Below are 21,777 nucleotides of genomic sequence, written 5' to 3'. Positions count from 1 at the left end.
CCAAGCGAGATTTCCCCTGAGAGCGATATCCTCCTTACAAAATCCCACTATAATTCTCCACGATGAACTGCTTGCTTGTTCTTCACAAGCAGCTGTCTGATTATGCACCAATTCCTTGGTACAACTTCAAAAATTCATAACTCACAATGCAGAGCTCTTTTTAAGAAACTTCCTTCTACAAACTTATTTAAACACAAGCTGCACAACTTCTATCACTGATAGTATGGTATCAGTAATACTATACGATCGTGTAGCATTTGGTTGGCGATTCCATCAATGATAATCTATCATTGATGGATCTTCTACAAAAATGTTTATCTACTATCAGTGATAGAATCTATCACTTCATTGTATTAATTGCTGACAGAAGCTATTACAGATAACTTGATATCATTTCTTTCAATTGTTGTGGCTAAAAGAAAATGAAAGCTTCCTAAATAAAAGCATCATATTGTGAAGCATCATATTGACTAAAGAATGGATATATCAACAACAAAGTCTGTTCCACTAACAAAAGATTAGTAACAAGGTCTCTAATATATTTATGACAAACATCAATAACAAATTGTCTCACTATCTAATGGTTAAATTGATGACAACAAACAACAACTACAATCTAATTGACAAATTGGTGAAAAACATCGGCTGTCTCACTATCATTGATAAATTGATGACAAACATCAATTACAAAACAAGCTTCTTCATTAAATAACTGGTGGAAATTTGCATGTCCTACAATTATGGCCACGACGATGACATCGAAGTATCACGGAGCTTCACGAATGGGATTTCATGGAGATTGATTCATCGATATTTCATCGTGAAAGAAAAAGGAAAGAACGGCAAAAAGGAAAGAAAAAAGTATCACGGAGTTTCATTGATCTAATTTCATGGAGACGATAGATATTTCACTGGGAACGAACGGCAATGTTCAAAGGAGGTCACGAAGTGAAAAAAGAAAGTTAATAAAGGGAAAGAGAGAGTAAATTTGGAATTCCGAAAAAATGAAAGATTTACCGGTCAATATTTGCTATAATAGCAAATGTTAAAAATGTGGTATATATAAATAGATTTTTTTTTCTATTTGTATTATTCAATACAAATTTCCTTTATAAAATAACTTCCAAGTATGTAATTAATGTTGTCCAAATTTTTAAAAAATGAAAAAAAAATCATGTATGTAATTGATAGTTATATACAAAATCTGAAAAGGAAATAATGTGCCAAAGTAAATAAATCTGAAGGGGAAAAAATCCTTATGCTGAACTTTTCTAAAAACAAATTTAAAACAAAAATAAAATCATGTAAGACGAAATCTTTATCTTATTATTTTTATTTATTTTTAAAATAATAAAATAAAATAAATTGAAAAACAAATAATGTGTTTGAAGTTTTCAACTGATTTTTTTAAAACAAAATCTTCCCTGCATGCTGCAAACTTGCCAAATTCAAAATAAATAGATACAAATATCGAGAACTTCTGAATTATGGATAGAAAAATAATAACTAATTATAGTAGGTAGGGATTAAATATCTTTTAGTACCTGATTTATGTTAGTTGAGCCATGCTCATTTTGATAAAACAATGATTTCTATATGTCATTAAATAGTCATTTTTATAACAGTATTTAGGAGTTTAAAGATATCTATATCAAACATTTGACAGTTCAAAAGTATTATTGAAACGAAATACAAAATTTAGGGATATTTCTTATTTAGCTTATGTATATATATTTCTCTGAATTAATGACAACATTATCTAATTCAGATGTTAGGTATATAGTAAATAAAAATTATTATTTAATTATCGATACAAAAAATATATTTTTTATATAATTAGATGTAATAAGATTCAAATCATTGACCTTGTGATCATTAAATAACAAATAGATTCCATTGATAACAAAATAGTTTATTAAGTATAATTAATTAAAAATTGTTCATAAAACTAGCCTCAAGTTGCATAGTCAAAGTTTGTATTCCACTAATTTTTCCTCTTAATTTCTTTTATTTGGAGAATTTGTTTAAAAATAATTGGACTTATTATTTGTTTCAGTAGCTAATAAATATAAGTGGCTGTAGTTTAGTGGTGAGAATTCCACGTTGTGGCCGTGGAGACCTGGGCTCGAATCCCAGCAGCCACATTTATTTTGCTATAATGTCATGTTTCATTGACTTTATGTCAACGTCAAACCAATGAAAATGTTGATATGTCATGGTTATAACTAAATCACAATAATTTTGTATTATTTTACAAACTACTATATATGTAATCATGATTTTGAGAAAGATTGGGATGTCCAAAATGATGATTTAAACGAAAAAATGGAGAAGAACATCAACCTTTCTAATATGAATCGGGGAAATAATTATTTTCATGTTAAAAAATTAGAGGCTCCAAAAGGGTGAATAGATAACATCTCTTGATTTTTTTTTATTTTTTTTTAATTTTTTTTTACATTTTGTTCGTACTAAATTGGAATAACATTATTTGTTCATGTCAATTTTATATATCAATTACTTTTGTATCCTTATACCATATAATTTAAAGAAATAACAAATTATAATTTGTAATTTAAGCTATCAAAATTATATATAAAAAATAACTTATAAGAACTTATATATTAAATATCACTCATACATTATGGCTAGATGGCAATGGCATGGCAAAAGAAAGAAAAATGGGTCCAAATGGTTAGAGAAGTTCTTCACTATTAATTGATAGGGTGGAATATGTCACTTTTACACTTCTACACTAAAATGGTCACTTTTAACTAGAATTTTTATTATATACATATATAAGAAACAAATCATTTTTTTTAAACTATGAATCTAACCATCTCTCCAATATATATATATATAATCATCTGAGTCAATCTAAAATTATTTGATCAATGATCATCCCAAACATCGATAGTTTGATCTCACCTCGCACTAAACTCAAAAGATACAAAAAATTTGAGACTCATAATGGTCAACAAATGAAACCAACCACATATCTTTAATTCATGGTCTTCTCCATAAAAGCTATTAACACTAAAAAAATGTAGGATTTCTGATATATAATTCAAACAGAATACACCCTATTCCACACTGCTTTCAAGCTTTTGAAAGGAGAAAATCTGTCAAATGTCAGTGACATTCACTTTTCCAATCATCCAAAGGCTGAGAAAGAAACTAGTTGGAGCTTCAAATCAGAAAAGGAATCCAAGCAAAATTAGAGACTAAGCAACTTAAAATCATGTTCTCTATATTCATATATAATAACCCTGTTGTTATTAAGAATTTTGAGGTTAGATCGTAAGCACAGAAGTTATCTTAATTTTGCCTTCTTTGACTTCACTTGAGGCTTTTCAGTGATTTCATCATCGTCCTCAGAATCTTCTTCAACTAGTTCGTCCGGGACATCATTAGGAGCATTATGCTTGGTTATGTATTCCTTCAAAATCCTCATGCTCTCTTCTTTCGTAGAAATCAACTGCCCTGAGAGAATGCATTCACCAACTGTGTCTCTGACCCTAAACAAAATGAGACCTTAACCGGGGGCCTTGGAGGAATATCTTCTTGAGTATGAGCGTCCATTGAATCTGGCAAGTTAATATAACGAATGAGCAAAATTTGAGATAAAAATCGATGCATGACATGAATACTTAAAATCTACGAGGTCTTTGTTACTTGCTTAGTTACAATTAACTAGACGCAATTTGCCACTAGAATAGTGTTGAGCTTTGGCAAAATATTATAAGTGCAATCGTTATCCCATATTGAAAAAGTTCAAGGAAGTGATGGACATACTATAAAAAGAGAATATGCTTTTTTTTTTTCAAACCGTTCCAGTTAGAAACATATTTAAGCTTATGTATGCTAACTCTAATTAAATTCTCTTTTGTATTATCTAGTTGGAGAGTGGGATTAAAGGTTGTGAGTAGTACAAAAGCTTTGCGAGCATGCTTTTGTATTTAGGTCAGGAGAGAATTATCTGGTGTGATTTTAATAATTTTTTACATAATAGAATTTTTTCTGGTCTGTGGTTTTTCTCCGGTTTGGAGCTTTTCAACGTTAAATCCAGTGTTTCTAGTTTTATTGTTTTCTTTTAATTTCTCTATTATTTTTTTCTGCTTATTTATGTGTCAGTAGTTGGAGGTTTTTCCTAACAAAAAAATCTAAAAGATGAAATAAATTAGCATGGTTCTCTTTCTGCTTGATGGAAAACTTTTGATTTCTTGCAATTCAGTTTACAAATCATTGCTGATAACCAGTAACCACACCCATTGCAACTTTAACGACCATCCTAGACATTTCAAATATCAAATAAGTCATAATTTCCAATGAAACAGGACTAGTTCTCTCATGAGGTGGAAGTTTAAAAAGTATCTAACTGATCAGTTAAAATAACAATTCAAAGGGAAACCATGACGACTGACTTCAAAATTCATATACGATTTGCAATTCAAGGAGAGTGAGATGATTATGAGAATGCAACAAACATTAAAAAAGAAAAAAAAAAAAGGACGCAACAAAAATTTTCAGGCAGAAGCTGAATCGTTTTTTCTTCTCTCTGTTAAAAAAATCAAAGTACTATCTCATTTACTTGGATGGGATAACTCAGAAAATGTCCTCCCATCATTAAACTAAACTCTACCTATCAGATCTCAAATGGTCAACACACCCGAAAATTTCATTTGATTCAATACAAAGCAATACAAAATAAGTAATAACTCAACAAAGAATTGAATTGGAAAGAAAAGGAACAGATTTACATACCAGAAGTTGGATAAATCTTTAAGAAAATTGAGCATAAAGATAAGTCCTAGGCCAAGTTTAGCATTCCTGGTATCTTATTGGATGCACAAAGTGGTCAATGAAAGGTTTAAGAGCTTGTTATCTGGAAACTGTTTGATGTTTTACCAACCTGAGCATGACTCAACTACCAAAAGATCAAATGTTTGAATCCCACACACGTATTGTTCAAGTTTAAAAAAGGAACGTAAAAGTTTAATATGGCTGTACTCTCAATTCACAATCCTATATGATTTGTAGAAGGAACAACTTCGATTCTAGACAATAAGTCCTTTACAGAAACAAACTAAAAGACAATAAGATAATTTCATCAATTTTTCAAAGAGCTCCAAAACAACCGCTACAAAAAAAATGAATCCAAAACCATCTATTTGCAGAATCCCTTCCCTGAACTTTAATTCCGTAAACTATGCTACTATTTACCTCTCAAAAATGGTTTCAAGTCTATAATTTAGGGCTTCAAAATCAGGGTCTAACTAATAATTTTAAAATACATTGAAAAATCCACACATGAATCAGAATCACCATTTGGAAAAGAAACTCGACAAGTCATGTAAAATTTGAAGATACCTGTTAAGAATAGAAATCTTTGAAACTCTGTTGCAGTACCGATCTCTTCAAGGAACTCAAAATCAGAAGGAAATGAACAGTTGATAAAGTAAGATTAGATGAGCGTTATGAAGTAGGAAGTGTTTGCGTTGGCGGGACTGGGAGAGACGAGAAGCTTATTCCGCAGTCCGATGGAGTCCTAATTATGTAATCGATAGACAAAAAAACAAAAAGGTTTAAATCGTATATTTGGAAAATTTCAAAAAATATCCAAAATTCAAAAACTTTTCTACCAATTATCTCTTTTTAAAATCTTTTCTATCAGTGACATTTTGCTCATGCGAAATACCAAAATTATCCCCAATTTTTAAAACTCCTCAAACTGCACCATATTTCTTCTTCCTTCAATGATTTCTTCGTCCCTTCATTTAATGTGCATTCAATACAATACCAACATTCCACCAAAACATTTATTCTCAACTAATATTCCACAAATAGCATCGAATAACATTGGTATGAAGAGAATGGAAGGTCACTCTTAGTATTCTCTTTTTGTCGAACTCCCCACAAAATTCTCTCATTGTTCTCTCGTAGCTTTCTCTTAGAGTTTCAATCCAACATCTTCGTTGATCGCTTTCATCGTTAGATTCAAAAACAGAGAGAATGTAATTGATATTCTACGATTTCTTGTTCCAAATCGCTTTCATATTAAGTGTCGTTTAGCATTAAATGAACGATCGTATAGTAATATATACACAATCGTTCAGTACAATATAGACGATCGTTCATAAATTACTAGACGATCATTCATTACAATATAGACGGTCGTTCATAAATTACTAGATGACCGTTCGTTATAATATAGACGATCGTTCATAAATTATAATACGATCGTATAGTACGCTATAAACAATCGTATAGTAAGTTATACACGATCGTTTAATAAATTATAAACGATCGTGTAGTAATTTATCAACTTATAAACGATCGTGTAGTAATTTATCAACTTATAAACGATCGTGTAAACATTTATAAACAATTGCGTAGTAATGTATAAACAACCGTTCACTTATCAATGATTTGTTTATCCCATTGTAGATCAATGATGCTACTTCACACCTTTGTACAATTTTGTGGAGATTGGGATGAGTCCAGAAGAAATTATGTTGATAGTCATATGAAAGGTCTGAAAGTCAGAAATGATATAACAATCAATGAATTAGTGAGTATGATGCACCAACGACTGAATATCGATCTAGATGTTTGATATACACATCAAGTGTTGTTACAATTTATTAGTCCCAGCTCCCCTAGTTGACAAAATCGATGATGAAGACCTTAGCTTTTTTTTAGAAGGCAGTGATGCATCTCGGATGCCATTCTTTATATCAGTTACACCTTATGAAGTCTTGGAGTACACACGGACAAATGTACTAGTATTGCAATCCAATTGATCAACCCATTTCAACCAGTCAAAATTGTGGGTTTGCAACCATTCTAACATGTAATATTTGTACCATGTCTTCACTTGATGATCATATTGAGCCATGTATCTTAGGGGATGACCGAAGTGAAGCTTGGTTTGGTCACAATAGTGAACACAGAGGTACTTCATAATTCGATACTAAACATGGATATGGACAATCTTTAGGACCACAAACTTCTCCAAAACCTAACATTCATGTTCTAACCCCACCTGCTCCTGTCCCATCAGTTGTGATGCCTTCGGTTCTAATGCATTCCACCATTCCAACCGAACCATTTGTTGATATATCCAAACCATCAGTGGGCCCATCGTATGACGACCTCATCACAATACCTCATGATTATCTGAATGACGAGGATATAAAGGTCGATCAAATTTTCTTTTCGAAATATGATTTGTCAGTTAAATTATCGATGCTTGCAACAAGAAAGAACTTTGACTACCATGTAAAAAAGTCAACAAAGAGCTTGCTAACTATCCGGTGTTCGGTGGAGGAATGCAAGTGGAAGGTCCATGCAAAATAGTATATATATATATAATATATATATATTATGAAAATGAAAGTGTTTCCTTCAAAGTGACGAAATATCCAAGCAAACATACATGTTCTCTTGAAATGAGAATTAGTAATCATCGACAACAAAAAGTTGGGTTATTCCAAATACGAACAAGTTTTTCGAACTACCACCCAAGGGATATATATGAGGACGTTTGATGAGATTATTGAGTGAACATAAGTTGGGGGGAGGGGGGGGGGGGGGCTTATTGCACTAAAGAGTATGGATTGTGTTCGGCATGAGGGTCGCCAGAAGGATCATATGTTATTGTTAGAGCATACGGTGAGGCACTTAAGCTTGCAAATCTAGGTATGATATTTAAAGTTGAAGTAGAGGACGGACAATACTTTAAGTACGACTTCATGGCACTTGGTCCGTGTATCAGGGGTTTTCTACACTGCATCCACTTAGTAATTGTTGTTGATGAGACCCATTTGCACGAGAAACACAAAGGTGTGTTGTTAATAGCAGCGTGTATCGATGGCAATAACAACATATATTCTATCACCTTTAGTATTGTAGATGGTGAGAACGATGCATCATGGACTTAGTTCATGACTCATTTGAAGGCTTTGATAGGAGACGTTCTCAATTTAGTGATTATATCAGATCGTCATATCTTAATTGCAAAGGTTGTTACAAGTATATTCCTTGATGTATTTCATGCCCTATGTATATACCATATTCGAAACAATTTGGTTGACAAATTCAAGAATAAGTACATAATCCCACACTTCTACCTAGTGGTGAAAGCTTACAGAATACCTGAGTTTCAGATGTATTGGACTAAGCTCTATCAATATCCTGGTGTGTCGGCCTATCTTGAGGAGGTTGGATTACAACGGTAGGTAAGAGTTTATCAAGTCCATTATAGGTATGACAAGATGATGACAAATATAGTAGAATGCCTCAATGGAGTGTTCAAAGATGCACGAGAACTACCAATCACGAAGCTATTAGAGCATATCCACGAGTGGCTACAAGGTTGGTTCATCCGAAGTACACGTACAATGGCATGCACAAACATTGTAACTGATTGCGCAATGAGTATTCTTAAGGAATTAGAATTGATGTCTAGAAAATATATTTTTTTCCTTGTGGATATGCATATAATTAATGTGGACGATGGATATTCAGGGTGTTAATTAATCTTTGTTCACGGACATGTACTTGTATGGAGTTTAATTGCATCGAGATCCCGTGCTCTCATGCAATATATGCAGCGACCCTGAGAAACATTAATGTTCAAAGATTATGTAAAAAATGGTTTACAGTTGAGTGTGTGCTTGCTAATTATGCCGAACCAATCTTCCTAGTTGGACACAAACAAGAATGGCATCGAAGACCAAATTTTGAAGATTTTGAATCAATTCTATCATCACGAAAGGTAGCAAGTGTAGGTCGACGTCAAACTATCTTCAATTGAAGAAGAGCCATGACAAATACATAGGTGAAGGATACGTGAAGTAATTACCTCATTTTGTTTTGAGGTGAATATAGTGGAAGATTGTGTATATCATAAGTGAAGGATACGTGAACACCCGTACGGAAGCGGATCGTATCTAAATTTTTATTTTTTCAGAAAAACGAAATTCAAAGAACAGAATAACATATACATTTAATTCACAACATGCTACAAGAACAAAAAGAGGAAATTAGGTTTAGAAGAAACACACCCTTGAAGTCACAAATTCTTCTCCTTGATCGCAAACACTTCAAACTCCCTTTGAACACATCAAAACCAACAAAGCCAAAAACCGAGGTTGGACACGACCACCGGATTACCTTGGTATTCTCTTTAAGGTGAGAATCCATAGAAGGTGTGGCTTTGTGATAGTTTTGGAAGAGGGAGAGAGTGTGGTTGAGAGGAAATATGCAGAGAATTATCGTATTGGGAGTGTGGAGAGAGACGTTCTATGTGTTCAACTAACTCCCATTCCCACGATTAACATTAAGAGAAATAAGGGGAAGGAGTAATACATAACTCCCTCCCTTAATTATATTCAAAATTTAATAATTAAAAAACTAATTTTTTAAATTTAATTTAATAAATATTTATATAATAACTAATTTACTATATATAACATATGTTAAACTATATATTATATCTACTATAACATATAACCTATAGTTTATAATATATCATATAACCTATATTTTAATATTCTCTCAATTAACATATAGTATTTAATATGAATCAAATTCAATTTAAATTTAACCTATAGTATTTATATGAATCATATTCATATAATTAATATTTGATTTATATTCAAATATTTATTTCCTTTCAAATAAAACTTTATATTATAATGTATTTGATTATATGACATATAATTAATTCCAAAAATTAATTTGATTCTCAATAATCCCAATTGAGCTACTGAAGGGACCTTATGGACATATAGATTGAAACTTCAATGGTACTTGGTTAATTAATTAAACTCTTTAGTTAAATTAACTGACTTCCATTAACTGTCGGTCACTCCACTAAAGATTGACAGCTGCACTCTTTACACTACAGATATGTTTTTGTGTCCATTGAATATAACCAATCAATTGTGCGTTGACTCTTCAATAATTGCTCGTAAGTACAACTGGACCAAAATTATCAATTTGCCTCTATAATTATATCTAACTCCTTAAATACCATTGATCCCTCTAATAAACAATAAATCATAGTCCAACTATGACCAAACCTCTCTTGAGCCAGGAGAAGGTGTGGCGTCACATTGTTCAAGTCCCGAAATTGTAGAGTTTTATATCTTAAAACTCGTAGATAGTAAGTGTTGTTAATTTACCGTCATCAATAAAGAGTTACGGATGTTAATTCAATAAATGTTATTATTTGTGTTGTTTGTCTATTTTGTCTTAATAACTCTAAATCCAATAAACTAACATCCAAGGCTACCTTATGAGTCTTGAACTGTATGTGGACATATCAAAAACTCAATGTTCAAGATATAATCTAAAGGATCTATGGTATAGGGATAAGGTTGAGTACCTTATCTTGGTAAGACTATAGATACGACTCACTTTGTATTTGACACAAACACAATCATCCGACATGTTTGTGTAGTTGACATGCGAGTGCGTTTATACTATGCAATGAGTTTGCATAAGACTGGACCGCAAAATAGTAACCACTAGATTTAACATCGTTAACTAGTTAGATTCTTATAACGGGCAGAAATGAATGTTATTACACCGTTAACTAGTTAGATTCTTATAAAACAATGTAGGATTGCGACGGTAAAAATATGTAAAATCGTGTCCAAAAGCATTAAATTGAAAATATTGCAATCGCATGTGTCCATCGCATTAAAGCAGTTATTTTACGTATTTTATACAGAAAAATGCGTTGGCACAAGGCAAAATTGAGATCCAAGGAATTCAGCATCCGAGCGCATTAAGAGATTACGACCGCAAGGCTATGCGATCGAATGCGTTCACGAAGATTTGCTCAAGAAGGTGGTCACATAGAGATGGCGCATCAAGGTAAAAGCTTAATAAATCACGATGGGACAGAAGCTGATGACGGTCGAATCCGAATTTAGTTGACAAGCCGTTAACGACACATGTTGCAAGTACACTCAACTTTTCGGTGACAATTAATCAGTGCATCAGACAGAGATTTAATGACATCCCATCAGTGCAATCATTTGAGAGAAAAGCTTTTTCACCTTGATCTTTATAAATACCGAAGGCCACCACCGAAAAAGGAGCTTAGCGATATAGAGAGTTCACCATACAGAAGATAGTTAGCTATTGTTCATAGTTTTCTTACGCTTAGAAGGCAGAGGCGAGTGAAGAGAGAAGACGCTGGAAGATCGTTCCTGGTCAGCTCGAAAAAGTGCCGGGAAGCATTGAGAACAGAGAGAGGGCCGATTCTTGCGAAAACAAGAATATTCTTTTGGGCAGAGTAGAGAAAAACGCAGTGTAAAAGCCTTGGGAAGCAAGAAATTGCTACCAGGCTCCCTATCTTTATTTTCCATTGTCATTTTGTATTCTGATTTCATTTATAGAATGGAAATTGCATCTCTATATTTGTTTTCTCTCTTTACATTACGCATGAGTAACTAAACCTCCGAATAGGTTGAGAAGGACTTAGCTAGCATGACCTAAGGTCTTCATTGTATGCGATCATCTTGTCTTATGTATGCGTCCATCACCCCTTTAGAGCTACTCGAGAGAGAGTCTAAAGAAAGAACCTAGACTTGAGAGAGAGCTAGGTTAGAATCTAGACTTCAAAAAGCAAGATTAGAACCGCATAAGCAAGAGATAGAGACTTAGAGATAAGCTCTGTTTGCTAACATGCATCGTATGCACCCTAGAAATAGGTTATGGTAGTATGCGGTTGCCTTGTGTATGTGTATGTCATTCATCATGGCATAGACAAGAGTAGAGGCTTAGACATAAGTCCTATAGACATCAACATATACATCGCATGCGTCCTAAAACTAGGAGCTATAGCATTTGTATTGAGAGATGACTTACTGTTGTATGTATGTAGCATGATCGCATAATGTGAACGCAATCTTAGAAAGTGTTAGCTAAATCCCTTCTCAACCCGTTCCCCCCCATACGCTTTGTAACTTTCGTGTTATTAACTATTTTCTCAATACCGCCGCATAGAGTTTTTTTTACCTTAAACAAACATACCAACCAACTCATTGTTTCACTTGTCACTGCAATGTAATATGAAATTACCGTCGCATACTGTCTCTATAGTCCCTGTGTTCAGCCCTAGGCTTACCAGGAAACCTAGTATAATTTATACTTGGATTTTGCTAGGAAAACTTGCATGCACAACGCATACACCACCATCGCAATATACACCATTATTTCATCATATTCACAATGCATCAAGTTTTTGGTGCTGTTGCCGAGGACTACGGCCATACAGATTGTGCTAACGATAACTTTTTAATTTTCTTTGCAGCATTCCCTCTCTGTGCACTACCTCTCCTTAGGTAAGGGAAGAAGTGGGCATCGTATGAGCGAAGGATAAGCTCCAGAGCCCAACTACGACCCAGAGATTGAAAGAACTTTTTGAAGAAGAAGAAGAAACAGTCGCCAATAATAACAAGAGAAAGATCCCAACATGGCGGAGCAACTAGAAGACAGATTACCAAACACAAATAATATCATGGCGAACCCCATCCCCTTGGCGAACGACCGCAATAGGCCCATCTAGGATTATGAGTCGCCCAACCTTTATGATTTCTGACCAGGGATCATGAGGCTAGCCTTAGACGGATCGAGATTCGAGATGAAATCGGTGATGCTGCAGATTATTGAAACTGCCGAACAGTTTGGCAGTAGGCGTGGCGAGGATCCGCACGCCCACCTCCGGAGTTTTATTAAAATCTGCAATACATTTGTGTTCCCAAACATCTCTACTGAGGAGGTTCGACTAACATTGTTCCCATTTTCATTGTGTGACCAGGCACGGAAATGGGCTTATTCTTTCGAACCAGGGGAGATCACATCGTGGGATCAGGTAGTGGAAAAGTTCATGAAGAAGTACTTCCCTCAATAGAAACGTTAGAAGGAGGAAGTTGATTACCAATTTTGAACAGGATATCGATGAATCGCTCAGTGACGCCTGGGCGAGGTTTAAAAGACTCGTGCGAGATTGTCGCACAATGGCTTACCAGATTGTCTATAGATGGAAAATTTCTACCATGGTTCAAACCCTGCGTCACAGACAGTTGCCAATACGGCAGCAGCTGGAGGTCTGCTCGACAAAACATACGACGAGGCTAAGAATATAATTGATCACATTTCAAAAAATCATGAAGACTGGAGAGAAAGCGATCAAAGACTGAGAATTAAAGACAGTGACGCAAATATGGGGCCATCGCATCCCTACAAAACCAAATGACTGCGATGATGAATTTAATACAAGGAATCACAATCAGGAACCCAGGAACACATAGGGGGGGGTCAACGCAATCACCAAATGAGCATAAGTTGTGTTACTTGGGTGAAGGCCATCCAATAGAAGAGTGCCTGAGGAACCTACAGTCTGTTTATTTCGTGAAGAATAATCCTTTTGCCAAATACTTACAACCCTGGGTGGAGAAACCACCCTAACTTGCGTGAAAAATCAATAACAAAATTTTCAACCAATGGCGCAAAAAGAAAGGGCCGCCAGGATTTTTCCCGCAACAAAACAGTCAAACAAAAAGATCAAGCCAGTAGTTCGCAAGCGCCGCAATCTTCATCTCTGGAGAGCTTACTGAAGTAGTATATTGAAAGAATGAAACAGTGTTCTAGAATCAAGCAACGGCTATTCGAATCTTGAAATTTAGATAGGATAGATTGCGGGCGGACTCAAAAGTAGACCGCAAGGGCATTGCCAGAGTTTTACTGAACTCCCGTGCAACCTAGGGGTACAGAAATGGAAGCCAAATTGTCAATTTCGTGACTCCTTGCGAAAGTAGAAAGACAGTGGTGGAGGAGAAGAAGAAGCCGAGTAGGACTGTTCCAATTGCAATTGATCCATAGACCCCGTTGACCCAAGAAGAGCCAGAAGAACAGGGGACGATGGAACCAAAAATTGCATCCACTTCGAAGCCGATAGAGCAAGAAACCGTGAAAATATAGTTGCCACCATTCCCCCAAAGTCTTAAGAAGAAGAAAAATGATGAAGTGCAGTATCAACACTTCATGGATATGTTGAAACAGTTGCATATCAACATTCCTTTCACTGAAGTTATTGAACAGATTCCAAAGTACGCGAAGTTTCTGAAGGACATGGTGACGAAAAAAGAAAGCACTGGTAAGTTCACAACGGTGTCATTAACGTAATGAGCAAAAACCATTATTCCACCGAAAATGCGCGACCCTGGAAGTTAAACAATGCCCTACTCAATCAGTAGATTATACATTGGTCAAGTGCTGTGCGATCTCGGGGCCAGTATCAACTTAATGCCCTTTTCAATTTTTAAGCAGCTGAATGTGGGGCAGCTGACGCCTACGACGGTGACTCTCCAACTAGCTGACAGATCCCTTGTGCATCAAGAAGGGAAGGTGAAGGATGTCCTGGTCACGATTGACAAATTTATCTTATCGGCAGACTTCATCATCCTTGATTATGAAGTGGACAAGGATGTACCCATCATCCTGGGACGCCCATTTTTATCCACTGGTCGCGCTCAGATTGATGTGTATAAGGGAGAAATCACACTGAGTGTGAATGGACAGAAGATCAGGTTTGATATCATCAGAGCCATGAAATATCCGGAAGAAGAATACCTCACTGAGTCCGATGATGAACCTAGCTTGTATGAAGAAGAAAAGTATGAAGATGAAGATGAAAAAGAGGATGCGACCGCATCCATAGTAACTTGCAATGCGATCGTGGAAACATCAACCAAAGAAGTAAAGCTGACAATGAATAAAGAAAGAAAAACACCAAAACCATCCTTGGAACAACCACCGACAGTAGAGCTGAAAACCCTTCCAAACCACTTGAAGTATGCTTTTTTGGGATAAAATGAAACGCTACCAGTAATTATTTCCTCTGCACTTCAAGAAGATCAAGAAAATGCGCTGCTAAGCATCCTGAAAAAGTACATAAAAGCAATTGACTAGATGCTAGCAGACATTAGAGGAATCAACCCTGCATATTACATGTGTAGGATACGTCTCGAGGACAATCAGAAAGGATCGATCGAACATCAATGAAGACTCAACCTTGCGATGAAGGAGGTCATGAAGAAGGAAATAACCAAATGGTTGGATGCAAGGATTATCTATCCAATCGTCGATAGCATGTGGGTCAGCCCCATGCAATGTGTGCCAAAGAAAGGAGGGATGGCGGTAGTCCCAAATGAAAATAATGAACTAATACCAATGAGGACCGTCACTGGCTAGCGGATCTGCATGGACTACCCAAACTGAATGCGACGACAAAGAAGGATCATTTCCCTTTGCCTTTTATCGACCATATGCTAGACCGCCTAGCAGGAAATGATTACTACTGCTTCTTGGATGGATATGCCGGCTATAACCAAATCATGATTGCTCTTGAAGATCAAGAGAAAACCACATTCACCTGCCCCTATGGAACATTTTCATTTCGACGCATGCCGTTCGGCCTATGCAATGTGCCGAGCACATTCCAGAGGTGTATGATGACCATCTTTTCTGAGTATTTCAAAGATTCTGTAGAAATTTCATGGACGACTTCTCGGTGTATGGGCAAACATACGAAGTCTGTCTCAATAATCTAAAGAAAATATTGAGGAGATGTGAAGAAACGAATCTAGTGCTAAACTAGGAGAAATGCCACTTCATGGTGAAGGAAGGTATTGTGCTCGGGCATAAAGTATCTAAGGATGGGTGGGGAGTAGACAAGGCGAAGATTGAGGCGATTGAAAAGCTCCCACCTCCAGCAAATGTGAAGGCTGTCAGGAGCTTCTTAGGACATGCTGGTTTTTATGAAAGACTTTTCAAAGATTGCATGACCATTGAGTGCGTTATTGGAGGCAGAAAGAGCATTTAACTTTAATGACCAATGCCTCAACGCATTCAAGATACTAAAGAATGCATTAATAACCGTACCTATGTTGATCGCACCGGACTGGACACAACCCTTTGAACTAATATGCGATGCAAGTGGTTATGCGATAGAGGTGATGCTGGCGCAAAAGAAAAAAACAATGCTACACCTCATCACATATGCAAGTAAAACCTATAATCCTGCTTAAACAAATTACACTACCACAAAAAAAGAGTTGCTTGCAGTGATATTTGCGTTGGAAAAATTCAGAGCTTACCTGTTGGGATCCAAGGTGATCGTTCACACTAATCACTCGACAATCAAGTACTTAATGACAAAGAAAGATGCAAAGCTAAGATTGATTCGATGGGTTCTCCTCCTTCAAGATTTCAACATGGAAATCATTGATCGCAAGAGGACGGAGAACCAGGTTGCGGACCATTTGTCGAGATTAGAAAATCTAGAAATCGACCGCAACCAGTCAGAGGTGAATGCAACTTTCCTAGACGAGCAGCTATTTAAAATTGAAGAATTACCATGGTATGTGGACATGGTCAATTTTTTGGTTTGTGAACAATTTCCTGAGGACTACACAGTCGACCAAAAGAGGCGGCTCAGAAATGAATGTAAATCATATTATTGGGATGAGCCAAATCTTTATAAGAAGGAATCGGACCAGATTTTGTGCCTATGCGTACTAGATGTTGCTCACCTGTGCATACTATCACAATGCCATGACTTGCCATATGGAGGACACTTTGGAGGCCAATGCACAGCAGCAACGGTGCTGTCTCTTATACACATCTAGATGTGTATAAGAGACAGCACCAAAAGAGGCGGCTCAGAAATGAATGTAAATCATATTATTGGGATGAGCCAAATCTTTATAAGAAGGAATCGGACCAGATTTTGTGCCTATGCGTACTAGATGTTGCTCACCTGTGCATACTATCACAATGCCATGACTTGCCATATGGAGGACACTTTGGAGGCCAACGCACAACAGCAAAGGTGTTACAAAGTGGGTATTTTTGGCCAACTTTATTCAAGGACGCAAGAGACTATACAATGAAATGCGACCGGTGCCAATGCATGGGAAACATTTCATGTAAGAATGCGATGCCCATGAATATCATCTTAGAATTGGAACTATTTGATGTCTGGGGCATAGACTTCATGGGACCATTTCCACCATCAAATGGTCACAAATACATTCTATTACCCGTCGACTATGTTTCTAAATGGGTAGAAGCGGTATCATGCGCCGCAAGCAATGTGGCGGTAGTCTCCAAGTTCTTGAGTAAGAATATTTTCACTCATTTTGGCACTCCACGTGCCATAATAAGTGATGAAGGCTCTCACTTTATCAATCACATCATCAATAAATTGCTGCACAAGTATAATATCCTTTATAAAGTGGCCACCGCATACCATCCACAAATAAATGGTCAAGCTGAAGTGTGAAACAGGTAAATCAAGCTGATATTAGAGAAGGTGGTGAAACCTTCACGCAAAGATTGGACGATGCCTTGTGGGCATACAGAACCGCCTATAAGACATCTATATGAAGTCCCCGTATGCGTTGGTGTTCGGAAAGGCATGTCATTTATCGCTTGATCTGGAGCATAAAGCAATATGGGCAGTGAAAAAGATCAATTTTGACTTAAAGGCCGCAGAGGAAGAAAGAAAATTTCAACTGGTCGAGCTTGATGAATGAAGAACTCACGCATACGAGAATGCGAAAATCTACAAGGAGTGCGCAAAGGGTTGACATGACAAACAACTATGCGAGAAGAATCTCCAAGTCGGAAAAAAGGTCTTGTTGTACAATTCTCGGCTACGACTCTTTCCTAGCAAGTTAAAATCATGATGGTTTGGTCCTTTCATAATTAGAGAGATATTCCTGCATGGAGCGGTTGAGTTATCCAATGAGGACGGGATCAATGCATTTAAAGTCAACGGGCAAAGAGTCAAAGTATATCACGGAGAAGACATGCATCGCGAGAACACCTCCGTGTACCTGAGGAATTCCGACTGAAGAAGAAGTGGGCAGTCCCTGTACAATCATGCAATTCAAATTCATCAGGGACGCAATTTTCGTGAATTATCCTTTGAAACCTTCAATTCATGAACTCAATTCTACCTCTTTATATCCATTATCATTTCTATATCCTTTTACTCCTTTGCATAAAAAAAAAAATATATATATATATTAACTCTGTCTTTTATTTGACCCTTTCGATGTTTTTTTGCAATGCTCGTGGTGAACGATTGCGGGGGAGCTACATGATAACCAAAAGACGCGACTAGTTTATTCAGCCACCGCAATCGAAGAAATCGGCTCGCTGCAAAAAAGGATGCGATCATAAATAATCGGGTGACGGAGCAAATTTGGGGGTTGTATCTTTCCTTGACTTTGTTTATTCTAAAATTTGCACTCTCGCATCTCATTTTAACTTTGATAATTTTATCATCGCATCCTTTTTAGTCGGCGCAATCTTTAAATATTGATTACTTTAGTAAGTCACCACATTATTTTTCTATGCCAATTATGATTTCAGTGATGAAATGCATGCCTCTATTTTTCATCACATGCACTAGAGTCAACTTAATTTTAGGACAATCAATTTATGAAATATTTCTAGAAGTTAGTGGTCTACCAGCTTTCTTTCAAACTAACTTTTACGAAACCTCCTAAGAGCATCGCATGAATTCTTTCGATCTTTCAGCAATGAGGACATTGTTGCGTTAAATTTGGGGGTGCGGTATATATTTTCAACCTTGCTATTTTTAGGCATTCAAAAAAAAATCATAACATGCGATCGGATCCTACTCGTAGTTGGATGTCTGCATGACAAATGTGGGGGCAAGCAAAACAAAGGTAGGAATTTGTGATCAACGCATAAATAAAATGATCCACAACTCTGCTGCAAAGGCCATAAGTTTAGACTAAGAAAGAGTTGCTTTGCTCGTAGTTGGATGCCGCATGCTACACGTGGGGACAAGCCAAAACGATGGCTAGGCACTCGGTATCAGCGCAAGTCATAGAAAGAATATCGAAACTACGCCAAGGATAAAAATCATTGAAAAACACCCCAGTTGAAAAAAGTTTTTTTATGAAATAAAATCATGCGATTGCTCTGGAAACAAGTAAGGTCTTTTTGAAGGTTAAACTTACAGTCCCCATAAATTTTAGAAATATTTTTAAGAAGAGACCCTGGATAGGAATTAAGGAGATTTTTGGTACATAGGATTTGAATAAGGCACTTGGAGAAATCTAGGAAAGGAAAAAGGCGGCTGACTTTCTAGAGAAAATCTTTAGGTTATGCTTGAGGACAAGCATTATTTTAAATTTGGGTGTGTGATATACGGGCGGAAAAACATTTATTACAGCACAAAGACATAAAACAATGTAGGATTGTGACGGTAAAAAATATGTAAAATCGTGTCCAAAAGCATTAAGTTGAGAACATTGCGATCGCATGCGTCCATCGCATTAAAGCAGCTATTTTACGTATTTTGTGCAGAAAAATGCACTGACGCAAGGCAAATTGAGATCCCAAGGAATTCAACGTCCGAGCGCATTAAGAGATTACGACCACAAGGCTATGTGATCGTATGCGTTCGCGAAGATCTGCTAAAAAAGGTGGCTGCATAGAGACGATGCATCGAGGTTGAAAGCTTAATAAATAACGATGGGACAGAAAGCTCATGACGGTCAAATCCGAATTTAGTTGACAAGCCGTTAACGACACATGTAGCAAGTACACTCAACTTTTCGGTAATAATTAATTGGCGCATCAGACAGAGATTTAATGACATCCCATCAGTGCAATCATTTGAGAGAAAAGTTTCTTCACCTTGATCTTTATAAATACCGAAGGCCACCACTGAAAAAGGAGCTTAGCGATATAGAGAGTTCACCATACAGAAGATAGTTAGTTGTTGTTCATAGTTTTCTTACACTTAGAAGGCGGAGGCGAGTGAAGAGAGAAGACACCGGAAGATCATTCCTGGTTAGCTCAAGAGAGTGCCGGGAAGCATTGAGAACGGAGAGAGGGTCGACTCTTGTGAAAGCAAGAATATTCTTTTGGGCAGAGTAGAGAAAAATGCAGTGTAAAAGCCTTGGGAAGCAAGAAATTGCTACCTGGCTCCCTATCTTTATTTTCCATTGTCATTTTGTATTCTGATTTCATTTATAGAATGGAAATTGCATCTCTATATCTGTTCACTCTCTTTACATTACGCATGAGTAACTAAACCTTCGAATGGGTTGAGAAGCACTTAGCTAGCATGACCTAAGATCTTCATTGTATGCGATCATCTTATCTTATGTATGCGTCCATCACCCCTTTAGAGCTACTCGAGATAGAATCTAAAGAAAGAAACTAGACTTGAGAGAACTAGGTTAGAATCTAAACTTGAGAAAGCAAGATTAGAACTGCATAAGCAAGAGATAGAGACTTAGAGATAAACTCTGTTTGCTAACATGCATCGCATGCACCTTAGAAATAGGTTATGGTAGTATGCGGTCGCCTTGTATATGTGTGTGTCATTCATCATCACATAGACAAGAATAGAGGCTTAGACATAAGTCCTATAGACATCATCATATACATCGTATGCGTCCTAAAACTAGGAGCTATAGCATTTGTATTGAGAGATGACTTACTGTTGTATGTATGTAGCATGATTGCTTAACGTGAACGCAATCTTAGGAAGTGTTAGCTAAATTCCTTCTCAACCTGTTCCCCCGCATGCTCTTTGTAACTTTCGTGTTATTAACTCTTTTTTCAATACCGCCGCATAGAGTTTTTTTTACCTTAAACAAACATACCAATTAACTCATTGTTTTATTTGTCACCGCAAAGTAATCTGAAATCACCGTTGCATATTGTCTCCATAGTCCCTGTGTTTGACCCTTCTCTTACCAGGCAACCTAGTAGAATTTATACTTGGATTTTGCTAGGAAAACTTACATGCACAACGCATACAGCACCAACCCAATATACACCATTATTTCATCATATTCACAACGCATCAAGATTCTTATTTCAATAGGATGATCTAAGCAACTTAGTCTTAACCCTAAGTATATTATGAACTTTTGTTCACGAGGGATTATCCTTTGATTTGTATGAGTGAGGGTGGCCAGTTTGCCGACCCAATATGCCTACCATTTTGGGGACAAGACCGAGCAAGGAGCTGGGAATATAATAATACAAGATGGAATTTACTTCTTCCCATATTATGGATAAGTAGATGAGTGTTCCCTTAAGTGGTGACTCCAAGACTTGAATAAAGGGTCCTACCCTCTTATTGGCTTGAGAGAGGTTTCTTTTTATTGATTGGACCATAAACAGGTTGTTTATTAGAGGAGCACTAGGACTTAAGGAGTCAGAAGTAACTCAAGGGTAAAACGGTAATTTAACCCAATTAGAGTTATGAACACTCACGAATAACTAACTTGCTGTTATTGGTCTATATCCGTGGACACAGAAATATATTTGTAGTGAGAAGAGTGTAGTTGTGTATCTTTAGTGGAGTCTACCCACACTTAACAAATATTGATTAACTTGGTTAATGAGTTTAGCCAATTAATCTCATATCATTGGAGCTTCCGATCTATAGGTCTATCAGATTCTGGTTAGCTCACTAGACAATATTTAAGAGGGATGATTTGAGTTGTTTAAATTAATTTGAGGAAACTATATATTAATGTGATTAATATATAATTGATTATAGATATATTCTATAATTCAAATTAAATTGGAAAGTAATATTTGAATAAGATTCAATTAATTAATTCAAATGAATTAGATTAAAAAATAATTAATTAATAGAGAAGTATTGCACATATATATACGATGTTTATG

At 36.2% G+C, this 21,777-nt stretch overlaps 1 non-coding gene across 1 annotated transcript; it reads left to right on the top strand.

Moving 5' to 3' along the window:
* The first annotated feature begins 2,072 nt into the window (after positions 1-2,072).
* Positions 2,073-2,144, top strand: TRNAH-GUG. The gene has a single exon. It is a non-coding gene; the product is annotated as a tRNA-His (tRNA).
* Positions 2,145-21,777: the final 19,633 nt, after the last annotated feature.

This window comes from Benincasa hispida, chromosome 11, assembly GCF_009727055.1.
Source record: "Benincasa hispida cultivar B227 chromosome 11, ASM972705v1, whole genome shotgun sequence".
Taxonomy (NCBI): Eukaryota; Viridiplantae; Streptophyta; class Magnoliopsida; order Cucurbitales; family Cucurbitaceae; genus Benincasa; species Benincasa hispida.
Note: the sequence above shows the minus strand (reverse complement) of the source record. Positions and strands in the feature narration are given on the sequence as shown.